General features: G+C 36.1%; 1 long non-coding RNA gene across 1 annotated transcript; it reads right to left on the reverse strand.

The window, feature by feature from the left end:
• Positions 1–9,614: 9,614 nt before the first annotated feature.
• On the reverse strand, positions 9,615–11,852 carry LOC141570393 (uncharacterized). Its single transcript, XR_012494395.1, has 3 exons — positions 11,295–11,852; positions 11,070–11,215; positions 9,615–9,990 (listed from the first exon to the last, which is right to left on the reverse strand). It is a non-coding gene; the product is annotated as an uncharacterized LOC141570393 (long non-coding RNA).
• Positions 11,853–15,801: the final 3,949 nt, after the last annotated feature.

A 15,801-nucleotide genomic window follows, 5' to 3' on the forward strand; every position in this document is an offset into this window, starting at 1 on the left:
ATTGAAAATGAATGACTAGGAAGGATGTATGCATGTATTTACAATCTGTTCCAATAATTTGCTGCGTAACTATGGGTAATAGGCACCAACTTTGGAAAGAAAAAAAAAAGCCATAAAACCAAAAGTTGAACCATCAACACAATGACCAAGAATATTCCAATGTCACTGTTAGAAATACAATATTGCTAGTCCCAATTTCTTCACATACCAAGGCAAACACAATTGTACATAACAGGGGTTAAAGGACAAACACGACAGCACCTGATAAGAGACAACTCCTTTTTCTTTTAAATGATTCAAATAACACTGGATCTTCTTTGCACAGATCTTACTGAACTAATGTATACAGAGGGTGCCAAAACATGTATACACTTTTTTTTAATTCAAGTTTATTGGTGTGACGATTGTTAGTGAAGTTACATAGATTTCAGGTGTACAATTCTGTAATACATCATCTATACACACATTTTAAGAAAGGAAAAAAAACTGTATTAAAATTGTAATACTCAATATACTCGTATATTGAGATGAATAACAAAAGATGAATACAAGTGATGTGTATACATATTTTTGGCACCCCTGGTATATTTGGAACCTGAAAAATTTGGAGCCAATATTACCAGTCATTTGCAAACTGGTGAATATACCATTTCATACAGCAAATATTAGAGTCGACCATTTTCAATTATTACAATGCCATTCATTTTTAGAGGAATGACATTAGGAAAAAACACACATAATAATCTGTAGTTGGGTTGCTGCTGGGGCTAAGACTCATGGCTAAATAAATGATCTAGCAGTTGTGATCACTTCACTTTCATTTTAGGGTTGTTTGTTTTCTGGTAACAGGAATATATCTTAAACTTGTTTAGTCAAAAGAAAAATTTACAGGTTTCTGCAATCAAACAGAGGATGGGCAAAGGTAGGGTTGTCCTAGAAGCAGATGGAACCAGGAAATCACATACCACTGAGACCATGTTTTGCTGCCTTGTCTCTGTGTGTTGACTTCATTCTTTTGGTTTAGTTTCTCCTTGGGGACGCAAACATGTTGCCTGCAGATCTGGGTCAACATTTAAAGGACTTGTTGACCAGAAAGAAAAGGGCATTAGCCTGTAGTGCACATTTGAAAAATCTAGGGGAAGGCATTTCATAGGCTCAGTGTGGGTCCTGTGCCGTTCCTGGACCCAGTCATTGTGGATACCGTACGTCCAGATAGAATCAAGTGCTCTGCTTCACTCAATCACAGAAGTCAGGGGGACAGGCTCAAGTCAAGGAGAAGTCTAGTAAGAGAATGGCTGCTCCCATCCAAATCACATGACTGCATTTTGGTTCTATGTGCGGCTGTGAGAAGGTGGGGGAGAGGAAATGATTCTCCAGAGAAAGGGGGTGAGTTATCATGGATATTGCTAATGAGAAGATTACTGGGAGCCAGCAAACCACCCTATTTATGTTCAGCAAAAAGACTAATAAGATCAATGTCTATATAATCCAACTCATAACCTTTTCTTTCAAGTGACTCATCCACCTAATTTCTGTAAAGAGAACCCCATATTCTCAGGACCTAAGGGCTGATTTCCCCCCCAGAAAGAAGTAATACCACCTTCCTCTCCCTTTCAACACTATTTCACTCCCCTATTGGCAGCCTGCTCACTCCCACCCCACCTTCTGTGTTTCATGAAGTCTTAGTAGAAGAGCAGCTCAGCCTTACAAGTGAGAGAACATCCCAGTTCCTCCTTATTCAACCAGTCACACTGGAGTTGCACAAAGGAGGATCAATCCACAGAGGAAAAGGGTAAAGAACAAGAGAAAGAGCCACTCTTTTAAAGTTTTGCTCCTCCAACTGCTACCTATTCCCACTGACCCCCTGTACCATCCACCTACCCTGTTGTTTGTCATTGACCATCAGTGAGATGAACCTCTAGTGGGTAACTCAGGGAGGGGGCGCTGCACTCTTTATTTCTATTAGTAACATTCTACTTTTAACACATTACAGTTCCCATGGAGTGGGTACAGTACAGTGGTGAGGTAAGGGGGCAGGGACAACCTCAGAGAAGAAGCACAGCAAAATGCCAGTGTTCTAGAAGAACTGCAGTGATAAACGAGAAGCTTGGGTGAGACTAACACGTAGTCAGTTATATGGGTCCCTCTCCCCAAATTCTCTGTTGGTGTTGTCACAATTTCTTTTAATCTAGGGTATACAAAAGTGTGTGGTTAGGCTATGGTGAGATGCGGGTGGTATACAGGTAGGACAACTCATCCCAGAGGTTTCTGAACCTGAGTCTGAGAGCATCAGTAACTGTATTAAATTTGCTTTGCAAACAAGAGATCTAAGGGGATGAGGTCAGACGGATAGGAAGGAAAACACACACATGATGCAACTTCTTTACTAATTTAGGCAACCCGCTCTCTGGAAAATGACCTATGAAGCCAAGATTTTCTCCAAGGCCCAGGTTGACCAGAGATGCCTTTTGGTCCACAGGGAGTCATCCTGTTATTTTTTCAGAGTTTGAGAGGGCTTATCAGGAGCTAGGCACACATAACCTTATTTCCTGATCCCTCCTCCCCGATTTTCTTAGGGGAATACTTTGGAATATGAAACGTGGAAAAAAATGACATTTTCCTTTTCTCTTTCCTCACATATGGGATTTCACAATTTAGCTACAGGGGGTCCTCTGGAATTCTTTGTCTCTCAATGATCAACAAGAGGCCAATATGAGTGCTTTAACCTCAAACGCTGGTCTCATTTGAATCTGCCAGAAAAATCTAAGAGTGGATTTTGCCTTATCACAGTATTTTGGCTACTCTCAAAATCAATACTTCCATCCTGCTGACACTGAAATCAATTTGGTTGTCATCAATATATAACACTCACTCCTTTAAGGTAACTACTAAGGTAACAAGAGTTCCTTAATATCATCAAATATCTAGCGGGTATTCAAATTTCACCGTCTCATAATTATTTTTTTTTCCTTTTTTTAAAAGTTGTTTTGTTTGGATCAGGATCACACAAGGACTGCACATTGAAAATGGTTATTACTTAAGCTTTTAAAATATATATATTTCCCTTTTATGATTTTTTTCTTTGTCTTGCCATTGATATATGTGAAAAAATTAGGTATTTGTGTAGACTCCCTATTGTCTTACAGATTTTTCCGTATTTTGGATTTGAAGATTTTTATCCTGGTCATGTTATTTAATACATTCTTCTGTTCCTTATGTTTCCTATAAAAGGTCAGATCTACGGATTTGACCAGATATCAAACCAGATAGGTTTGATTTAGGGGAGCAAGAAGACTTGATAGGTGGTGGTATGTCCTTCCTAATTGTATCATGTGAGGAAGCCCATGATGTTGCCAGCTATCTTTTTTTTTTTTAATTAAAATTCATTGGGTTGACAATGGTCAACAAAATTACATAAGTTTCTATCTTTTTGTGACGTTAAGAACAATCAGTGGGTTCAGTGATGTCCGTCTGATTCATCTACTATAAAATTCCCCATCAGATTGTCACCTACTCATTCTAGCAGCCATGACTGATCACTGCTAGGTCCATTCTTGAAGTATCAAAACCAGTGATTTAAAAAAAAATAACTTGAGAGTGTTCTAAACTGAACTATTTGTTTGAACTGAACTATTTGTTTCTTCCATTTGAACTATTTGTTTCTTTCATTAATGTACTTTATTAAATTAAGTAACATTTAACATGAAACTTGATAACTGACCTTTTTTTTTTTTTCCTTTTAGTAATTTGAGATAGTTCTGGAACCTTATGAAAGACATTCAAGGTGCTGCTCTTTCATAAGAAAAGTCGAAACGTTGTTTTTGGAGCTGTTTTTGCCCTGTGTGTGTATTTCCCCCCACCCCCCATTATTGTCAAATGTAATTTTAACCTTACATAAATGATCTGTTGATTTGAAATATCATGGGAACACTTTGACCTAGAACATTTTCAAAGAGGTTTAGTTACTGGAAATAAAAGCTAAGGACACTTGGCAAGGTGGTTATATTACATACTTTAAATCTCTACACAAGCACAAGCACATAGCTTTCTTCTTCCTCAGATTTTTCAATTTCAAATTTGGTTTCTTAATTTCCTGTAAATTTCAAGAACCCTAACTGACATTCAAGGCTTTCCTTTATCTGGCCCCAAGTCCCATTTCTTGGGTTCATATCCTACCATTTTTGTGCATTCTAGCCTCCGGCCAAACCAGACAACTGACTACTTCCCATAGACCTCTTATTTTCCCTGGGGCAAAACACTTGCCCTTTTAATATATAGGGACTTTACATTTCTATCTCTTAAGGTGTTTGTTTCTTTTATATAGGTTCACATATATGCATGCTCTCTTATTATACTGGTAGTATACAGCTACTGTTTTTTGGCTAACACCTTATTTTCATGCATTTTAAAAGAAAATAAATTAGCCCCACCCCCCACCCCCAATTTCCTTTTGGGGAAATATCTCTCCCACAAGGCACTGTTAATCGTGGGGTCCTACACGAGGTGATAGATAGTTCCAAGTCCCAAGTGAGATGAATTAAATGATACATTCACCCTAACATTTTAATTATAAGCAAACTGATTAAAAGATGGTTAAAATGGTTAGTTGGCTTTCTCAAGAATGAATAACCAATATTTAGTGAGTGCCTGTCAAAGAACCCTAACTATGTACTATGTATAGAATCCTATTTGCAAATGTGGCAGGACTAGGTTTTAGTTTTTATTTTGTTGTTTTCTTAGTGTTTCCCCCCCCTCTTCTTTCTCACTTATACCCAAGCGATCATTTCTCTACTTTCAACCCATATCCACTGAAGAACAAAGATTCAAAAAACCTTAGCCTTCAAGTGACAGACAAGTTCCTATAGATATATTTGCAGGGCTGCTTTCTCTGCCTCTGAAAGAACAAATAAAACTGCAGCTGAAAAAAAAAAAAAAAGAAAAGAAACGAAAAAGAGAAAGCAGGTAGAGTGGGAAGTCAACTTGGAGAGAGAGATGGTCAGAAAGAACATTCAGAGGTTCAGAGGGCCGAGTGAAAGGTTCTCTGGCTTTTCACCTATGGATAACTTTGTCAAGTCAATATCCTGGATGCTGTCAGTCCTGAAGAAAGGGGTAAGGGAACTTGGATACCTTAAATGAAGATGAGGGGAAATAACAAATACCCTTACCGTAACCACAACCAAATTGGAACTGAATAAAATCAATGGGAAATTCCCTTATAGATGTGGCAGTGGTAGAACCAATGCTAATTTTATTTCTTCCTTTCCAGTTAGCTATACCGGTCATATTTTTTTTATTTCTAACTGTGCTGGCTTCAACTTTCAGGACAATATTAAATGAAAATATAATAACAGTATAATAATAGCCATCCTTGTTATGTTTCTAACTTCTAGTATTTCTCCATTAAATTCAACATTGGCTATTCGTCTAAGACCCATTTTTGTGTTGAGAAACTTTCCTTCTGTTCCCAGAGTTTTAAGTGCTTTGTTTAGAAATGGATTGACTAGTAAATCTCGTGATTTTTTATTTATCACTCCCCAAATTTTTGTATTGGTCTCACTGGTGTGATGTATTTAATCAAATTCAGTTCCTAAAATTTAATTAACCATGGTCATGCTGGAAACCTTTGAAAAATATAGAGAATTCGGTTTGCACATTTGACATTTTTATGTTCACATTTATAAATGATTTGGCTCCTCCCACACCCCCAAAATCTTTATTAGGTTTAATATCAAGATTCCCCAAGCTTCAGACAAAATGACAACATGATGCAGTTGTCAACACAGGCTAAATTCACATCTTAGTTTCACCACTTACCAGCTGTGTGACCTTCAAGTCATCTAGCACAGGTGACAGAACAGAATGTAAATGCTATAAACCTTCATAAGGCAGAAATGGAGTAACTAACAAACATTGAGAGGGGAAGGGAAACAAAAGGTAAGTTTGCTAATTCTTCATATGTTTATAGCTAGAGCATAAATGTGTAATTTAAAGCAGATAAATATATCCATCTGCTTACTTGGATATATTAATATAAAATTAATATTATATTAATATTAGTATTAAATTAATATAAAGTTGGATTTATGAATATAAAGTTAAACCCTAAGAAAGATAATATCACCAACTAGTATTTAATAATGGAGGAAAACGTGTTGAGAGAAAGAAGAAAATATATTAATTAAATCATACTCAGATTAAACAGTAGATACTGTCTAAAGCAGGGGTGTCCAAACTTTTTTCAACGGTTTTCACCAAGGGCCATATGCGGTAAAATACACAAATAGCCGGGCCACTCACTTGAGGTGAAGTACATATTGCCTTACCTGGTTTATTTAAGTAAACTAAATATATTTTTGGAATTTGCTACGGGCCAATTAACAATGGATCGCAGGCCGCAGTTGGCCCACGGGCCGCAGTTTGGGTACCCCTGGTCTAAAGCAACACTTGACAAATATGGACTACTGGCTAAATCGGCCACATCTCCCGTTTCTGTAGATAAAGTTTATTGAAATATAGCCATACCCATTTGTTTATATATTGTCCATGGCTACTTTTGTGCTACAATACCAGAGTCAAGTAGCTCCCACATGGACCTTATGGGAGGCAGAGCCTAGAATATTTACTGTATTGCCTGTTACAGAAAATGTGTGCTGACCCCTGTTCTAAAGCAACAGAGTATTAAGTATATTATATAAAACTATAACGATAAAAATGGCCTCTAATAAAAATATAAATATTTCATATTATAAAAGAATCACTGATACATACACAAGTTGCCTAGGAAGTATGACAATGTGACTGACAGTCGACTTCTCAATAGAAACAAAGTCAGAAAACAATGAGATATTTTCATACTAATGTGAGAAAATAATTACTATAAGATTGGTTACCCTACTAGACTGTCACAGAGAATGAGACTAAAATGAAGACATTATTCTGACAGACAAAAATCTAAAGAGGCTTACCACTAACACATTGTCACTACACAATGTTGAAAAATATGTACTCGAGAAAGTAGGAAAATGATACTAGAAAGAATGTTGGAGATATCGAAAGACTGATAAATAAGAAAGACTGATAAATAAAGAAATTGGTAAAGATGTGAGGAAATCTATATAAACATTGACTATAAAAAACAATAATGATAATGTCTCATTTGGAGATAAAGTTAAAAGGCGGAACTAAAATACTTGACACAAACATTTGCAAGATAAAAAAGTGATCAAAGAGTTATGAAGCCTATGTATTGTTTGGTGAGGCTGGTAGAGTTACAGAGATTAATTTAGGTTTTAGGAAAATATTCACTTTAAAATTTAAAGAGTAATTAGCAAAAGAAATTCCAAAATAGTAGAGAGGGAAAATGGGAAAAGAACATTTAAAATGCAATTGAAAAAAGTTAGGAAAAGAGAAAACCAGTAGCCTAGACATCACAATGTATCAGAATCTATATAAGATATGGCTAACTGCATACCTTACTTAGGCAAACCATTAACTAACTGATCTAGAAAAAAAGTACAAAATACAAATATGTAAAATAAGACAAAAGAGGAAACTAACCAAACTTGCAGAGGTAACTTTAAAACTCAAGAGATTATACTATTTAGCTCTGCAAATAAGACATATATCATGAATGAAATGGTTATATTTTACAAGAATGCAGATTGGTGCAGCTGCTATGGAAAGCAGTGTGGAGGTTCCTCAAAAAATTTAGAATTACCATATGACCAAGCAATCCCTCTCCTGGGTATCTACCAAAAAAAATCTGAAAACATTTGTCCATAAAGATATATGTGCTCTAATGTTCACTGCAGCTTTATTTACAGTGGCCAAGACATGGAAACAACCGAAGTATCCTTCGACAGATGATTTCGGGTAAAGAAGATGTGGTATATATACACAATGAATACTACTCTGTCATAAGAAAAGATGAAATAGTGCCATTTGTGACAACATGGATGGATCTTGATATTATTATGTTAAGTGAAATAAGTCACACAGAAAAAGTCGAGAACCACATGATTTCACTGATATGTGGATATAAACCTGAAAGCAACAAAGGAACAAACAAACAAATAAAGAAAAAAACTCATATACATAGAACAACAGTTTAATGACTATCAGAGGGTGAGGGGAGAGTGGGGTGGTAGATGAGCGTAAATGGGATCAAATAAATGACGATGGAAGGAGAACTGACTCTGGGTGGCGAGCACACAACGTGATATATAGATGATGTATTATAGAATTGTACACTTGAAACCTATGTAATTTTACTAACCATTGTCACCCCAATAACTTTTAATTAAAAAAAATATAAATTGAATTCAGGTGGAAATCTAAACAGATAATTTAATATAGAGAAAACTATATTATGCACCAGGCAAAACCGCGCCAGGCAAAATTGTTTTTTTTTCAGAGTTGTTCTGCTAAATCTTTAAAGAACAAAAGAGAGAAGTCATATAGTCATTTTCATACATGATTAAAAAAGCATTTGATAAAACTCAACATCCATTCTTAATTTTTAAAAAACACACCTCAGTAAGAGGAATAGATCTTAACATCATAAAGCATATCTATCCAAATCTAAAAGTCAGTTTCATGCTTAAGGGGAAGCACTAGAAGCATTTCCATTAATGTCAGGAACCAACAAGGAGGTTCACTTTCAGTGATATTATTTTAAGTTGTACTGAGGCACTAGCCATTACAACTAGAGAAGAGTTTTAAAATTAGGGCAGGTGAAACAACCATTATCTTAAAATGGTGTAATTTGAAACCTGGAAAAATGCATGAGAAACAATGGAGTAACTATTAAAAACAGTGAGAGTTTGATAAGGTGGCTGAGAAAACTGTCAGTATTTATAGGTTCATAGCCTTCATATACACCAAAATAACCAGTTAGAAGGATAAAGATCAGACATCATTTAAAATATGCATAAAATAAAATATTCTATTAGGGGAAAAAATCAAACAGTCAAAAGACAAATGACAAAATGGAAATTCTTTGCAAATCATAAGAGGCAAAGGGCTTATTTCTCTAGCATATGAAGAGCTCCTACAAACGAGTAACAAAAAGACTAAGAGCCCCAGATAAATAGGTCAAGAAACAGGTCCTAGAAATGAAAATACAAAGGGCTATGCCAATGGCTCTCCCTTTAAGTTCATGATGATGAACTTCACATGGGCTGCTATGGCTGCCCAGTGATCACACCGTTTCTGATTTCAATTATTCTCATACCTTTTCTAGAGGACTAACTTATACCTTTTCCTCTATAATAAAATATCGCCTCTTTCATTCTCATCCTACACTGTTACTAACCAAGTCCAAGTCATCCTGTCTCTCACCTTGATTATTCTAATATCCTAACTGGTACCTGCACTTACTCGACTGTAGGAATCATTGATATACTGAAAAAACAACAACAAACAAACAAACAAAAAAACACCTTGTATATACCCATGATTATTTATTCAAAGTAATAGTATTTATTCAAATATTTATAGACTCTGTATCCAAAAAAGAAATATTTAACTGAGTACCTACTATGTACTAAGCACTGTTCAAGTTTGAGACATAGCACAAGAAAAAACAGTCTTTGCACTCACAAACCTTATATTCTATTAGGTTGGTGCAAAAGTAATTGTAGTTTAAAAGGTTAAAAATTGCAAAACCACAATTACTTTTGCACCAACCTAATAGATGGGGAGACTAACAATCATATAAATACAAGGTGATGACTGTCACAGAAGAAAAATCAAGCAAGGAGGGAGCAACTATAATCAGCTGATGTTTTCTAAGGGAGGTCAGAGAAGCTCTCACTAATAAAATGACATTTATGCAGACCTGCAATGGAGCCTTGCAGATATCAAAGTTGAGAGTATAAAGTCAAGTCCTAAGAAAAACTCTAGGCATTAATAATATAATTATAGTGCTTACAAATTTTTTAAAAAATTCATAGGGTCTGAAAACGTCTTCTTTATCACAGGTAGTAGTACCTAATGTTTAAAAAAAAAAAAAAAAAAAAGAAAGAAAAAAGAAACTTTCAGCCTTCTTAAATAAAATTTGCCAACAACTGAAAAAGAAAAACATGATGGCAAATCTAAATATCTTCATATTTAGTGGTTCAATCTTTTATTAGTTAAATAAAATATTTTAGGAAAAAATACAAATTCAAAAGTAGTTTACACATATTTCAGACATGAGCTAAATTGGTTGCTGTTGGTATAAAGACTATGAACTTCTGTCCATGATAGAGAGCTAAGCTAAACCCTGAATATTCATACCATGTTTAGTTTAAAAACAAACACAAATAACCTTCCTTCCTTCATTGACCCTCTAAGCTTTGGCTGTTTTACTGAAAAACATCCTTTTAATTTTATCCTGAAAACAACATGGAGAATAACTTTCTTTCAAAACAAGTTTTCCCTTGAAGAGAAACACATGTTCAAAGTACAAACAACATTCCAGTATCTGACTTCAGGCTACTTAATTTCTGCACGATGATGCCATACTTAGGCTACTGAACATACTCCTGGACATATCATTTCTTCCCCAATTCTGTAAGTCAGGCCTATTCGTGGAAGCAGACTCACCATTTTACTCAACGAGAGAATAAAGAGAACATGTTTGAAAGACAAATACTTCCCAGGTAACAATTTCTGAGAGTAATGAAAATTAATACCCCAAAATAATTTTTTAAAATAAAATTTACAAGCTCATTTTAAAATTTGTTTGTAAAGATATAAGAATAGCCAAGAACTTTGAGGAAAAGAAAAACTTATGAGTAAACCAGGATACTAGATAGCTAAAGAAAACATAAGACTATAATAATTTACAATGTAATGCTGGATAAGAGAAACAGATTAGCAAAAGAAAGAGCCTAAAAACGTTTCCATGATTATATGGTGACATTTCAAATTAGTAGAGAATGGATGATACCACTATTCAAAAATAGCATTAGAACAATATTCATTTTGGAAAAAATAGTTAGATCCCAACCATAGATCATAGTTGTATTAGAATAACTCTAGCTGCAGTAACAAATACCCTAAATATTAGTGATTTAAGTACTCACTTATTTCTTGCTCATGTAAAGTTCAGTTGGTGGTTAGACAGGGTTGGGGGATTTGCTTCATACAACCATGCAGGGACCCTATGTGACAGAAACTTCACCATCTTCAAAATCTATCTTGCAAGGTTGCCCAGGATGTCAACATCTCGCTGGAAAACAAAGGAAGAAATGCGGAAGCCTGCTTGGAAAGGTTTGTGGGGCAGGCGAAAATCATACGATCGTTTTTACCTATATTTCACTGGCCAGCATTTGTCTAACTTCAAGAAGGCTGGGAAATGTAATTTATCCAGGTACCTAAGGAAAAGAAGACATAGAGTCAGTGAACACTGCTCCAGTTTTTAATACAGTATGTCCTTCTGGTTTTTAAGTATCCTATCACACCTAGAGCACACTCGGTCCTTCCCCGAGTGAGACCATCTAAAATGCCATCCAGTTATTGCAACCAGCTCAAAGTCCAAGAACTCTGACGCAGGGTTCTTTCCATCAGTTGTGGATATGGCTCCTTCAAGTTCAGTGACACCTGCGCTAAAAATACAAGTTGTTGCTAGTGCAGCAGAAATCTCTCTACTGCCACCAGGCCCAACAAACTGTGGTAAAACAAGGACAGAAAATTTGTAATAAAAACTGCCACCTGGCAAAGGAAACATGGGAGACACACAGAAGGCACTGGTCTATAGTAGACACGACACCCTTCTGGCAGGCATTTTGAAGTCCCTCTGGCCTGACAGAGAGAACATCTCCTTGATTCCAACTTGGAGGAACTACCTATTCAATATTCTTCATAGCTCTGGGTCTACCCTTATGCAGGCTCTCTCTTCCCCCCCCCCATGCTTTCCCTCCCTCCCTTTGTCTTTAAATGTATTTGTTTTAATTTTTATTAAATGTATTGGGGTGATATTGGTTAGTAAAGTTACATGGGTTTCAGGTGTACAATTTTGTAATACATCATTTATATATCACGTGTTCACCACCCAGAGTCAGTTCTTCCATCACTATATATTTGATCCCCTTTTCCCTCATCTACCACCCCTTCCACCCTAACTCTGGTAACCATTAAACTGTTGTCTGTGTCTGTGAGTTTGTCTTTGTCTTGTTCCTTTGTTGCTTTCAGTTTTATATCCCACATGAGTGAAGTCATATGGTTCATGACTTTTTCTGACTTATTTTGCTTGGCTGCTAATCTCAAGATTATGTTCATTGCAGCATTATTCACGGTGGCCAAGACATGGAAACAACCAAAGTGTCCTATGATGGATGACTGGATAAAGGAGATGTGTATATATACACAATGGAATGTTACTGGACCATAAGAAAAGATGAAACACTGACGTTTGTGACAACATGCAGGTTCTCTTGTGTCCATTATCATGTTTGAGATAAATGCTGGGGACTCTGCCCTCCTTGGGGGTCCTTTAGTTTTTGCAACCCGTATTTTCCCTAAGCAAGTTTGGGAGGCTCAAAATACTTTTAACAATAGAGCATCTGAAGGCTGCTGAAATCCAGACTTGCAATTGCTTTGGCATTACAAATAAGTAGATTATTGCTTTTGAGGGAAAGGTATCTCTAGTCAGTTAATATGCTAGTAGCATCTCCCAAAATTCTTTCTTAAACATAATTCTCAAGCCGGCCTTATTTTTTTCCACTGATGTCCCATGTCTTAAGGCCATCATGTTTAGGAGGTAATGCCACACCTTTAATCAAGTCTGTGCTGAGGCCAGAAGTTTCCATGTACTTTTGTGCGTAATCTCATCTGACACAGGGGCTTTTCCATCCTTTTACTTTTATTGTGCTTGCAACTAACAAGTTATTGCAACATCCCATCTCTTTTTTTCCCATCACCTGGATAAATGCAGATAGTAACAATCAACACCACCAACATTCCATTTTCCACCCTCTGTCCCGAGAGCTATGGGGTCTGCATTCCAAGTAACTACAAATGGTCATTAAAAAAACTGTTTTGTCACTGCGTGACACAAATCTCCAGTTTTCTAGCCCTGGATATTAGCTTTCATCTTGACTGTCTGCTGGACCAATGTCGGGTATTTTGGACTTTTCTTACAGTGACATCCTTCTTTTAGCACGAACTTCTGCATCAGAGTAATGACATCTGTTCTAGCAAAAAAAAATAAAAGTAAAAAAATCCCAAATTCGTTTGGTTTAACAGTACACACACACAACATACACACGAAGATCGGACAATGAAGTTTGCGAACTCATCCTAGAAAAAGTGCTACACATCTCACTGATGAATATCACTACAGTCACCTTCAAAGGACTCCCCTTGGGAAGCCATGTACTGACGCCAGTGCCTAGTCCACCCTTCAAAGCAGTTTTGGAACTCTTTTTCTGGAACGGCCATCAGAGCTGTCGTTGTATTACCCTTGGTGTCCGGAATGTCATCAAAATGTCTTCCTTTCAGTATTTCCTTTATCTTCGGGTAAAGAAAGAAGTCATTGGGGGCCAGATCAGGTGAGTAGGGAGGGTGTTCCAATACAGTTATTTGTTTACCAGCTAGAAACTCCCTCATAGACAGTGCCCTGTGAGCTGGTGCCTTTTCGTAATGCAAGAGCCATGAATTGTCAGTGAAAAGTTCAGGTCGTCTAACTTTCTTATGCAGCCTTTTCAGCACTTCCAAATAGTAAACTTGGTTAACTGTCCAGCTGGTGCAAATTCATAATGAATAATCCCTCTGATATCAAAAAAAGATTAGCATCATTGTTGCAACAAGTTCTAGAACTTGTCAGACCTCGTGTGTATGTGTGTGTGTCTGTGTGTGTGTGTATGTATTTGATATATATACACACATATATACGTATTTTTGATAACTTAAGCAATTGGCTTAAGTGGAGGAAAGGATTGATGATTGTGATTCCGTCATTTAGGTTCTCAGGCAGATGGTTGTTTTTTCATCTTAAAAAGGGGGATCTTCTAATGTCTTCCTGGGAATTGACATCCAGCTGAAGGACAAAAGAGTGGAGGACAGAAGAGGATTTTATGGGCCACGCCTAGAAATGGTTTATATATTTTTCATCCATATTCCATTTACGCAATTATTCAGTCACATGACCCCAATCTAACTTTAAGAGAGGCTGAGAAACGTAGATTAGTTGTGTACTCATTGGTTTGATCAAGCCAATTTGCCAATCTCTGTCAGACTATACAGGGGTAAATTCCAGAAAGATTAAAGATAAAGGTAAACACAAACCTATAAAAAGTACCAGTGGAAAATACAGAATTATTTAGGGATGTCAAGAACTTTTCAGAGTATGGATGTTCCATGGGTGTACGTACATTGGGCACTTAAGAGAAAGATGCAGAGAAGGGACAGGGCAGAGATAAAATCTTCCTTGAAGGTGCAGAACTAAAAGAAAAGATGCTTCTGCTGCAGGAAAGATACAAATATGCAGCCACGATTCTTGTTCCCTATTGAGAAAAAAAGCCTTAAGCTACTGTAAGGTCATCACACACTGTCAACCAGGGCACAGGTTAAAACTCACTGTGACATGGGTAAAAGAAAAGAAAAAAACAAACCCTGGTAAGAGTCAGGAAGCTGTTCTGTGTACAGACTATTAAATAGATCTCCTAAATTGGGGGGAGGTAAGAAACTCTCCCAAACAAGATTTTCACTAAAGATACGATGAATAATTTAGCTGCCACAAGGAAGAGGGGTAGATCGCAGAGACTATCGCAATCCCAAGGTCCAGCCACAATCCTGTTAAGTATGAAAATCACAGAAAAAAAATTTTAAAGATCAAGGGCTCAAAGAATTTTCCTTTTCGAGGATCTACTAGAAATTGAACTTCATCCAAAAAAAGATGACTGGGAAAACTTTAGCAGTTCAGTTTTAAATCTCCTTAATTGCAAATCTAAACTTAAAAATAAGGATAGAAGAATAATGTTATATAAAAGAATGCTTTCTGTTATGTGTTGTATGTTCCAATGAACTAAAAACAATGTAACTAAAAATGGGAGGAGAATGGAGATGAAACCAGGAAAGTAGAATAAACTTACTAACAGTGATTTAAGCAACAAGTGAAAGTTAAAGGTTGTCATTAAAACTGGACAATACAAATTGTGAATAAAAGAAATAAGGAACTAAGGGCATTAAAAAGGTATAAGCATAAAGATAACCACTAGAACAGAAATATTAACCTTTTAAATACCAAATTTAGGGATTTTTTAAAATTAAAAATCACAGCAAACACACTGTGAAGAGAAACGGTAAACATAATAAATATAATAATTACAGCACAGGATAATCTGACAACTGAAAGCAAACATATTCATCTTATCAACAACTGTGGAAGGGTTTAATTTGCTTATTAAAAGGGAAGATTTTCAACTTGGCTCACAAAGACCCAACCATATGCTCTATTCAAAAGACACACCTCAAACAAAAAGGCTAAAAATAAAGGGATAGTCAAAGGATTCCAGGCAAAATGAAACACTAAGAAAGCAGGGGCCAGCAAACTGATACCAGATAAAATTAGAACGCAAACAATAGTAGGGGATGATTTTCTAACTATGATCCTAAATCCATATGTAAAAATGAAATAAAAGAAAATGAAAAGAGAAACTGATACATCTGACTATATACAATAAGTGGTAGATGAACATGATAGAAAAGTAAACAACATAAAATCAAAAGACAATTGACAATTTTGGAAAAAATACTTGCAATATAATGTATAACAGATAAAGGGCTCATATTTCTAATACGGAATCTTAAAAGAGG

Source organism: Rhinolophus sinicus, linkage group LG03 (genome assembly GCF_036562045.2).
Source record: "Rhinolophus sinicus isolate RSC01 linkage group LG03, ASM3656204v1, whole genome shotgun sequence".
NCBI classification, from domain to species: Eukaryota; Metazoa; Chordata; class Mammalia; order Chiroptera; family Rhinolophidae; genus Rhinolophus; species Rhinolophus sinicus.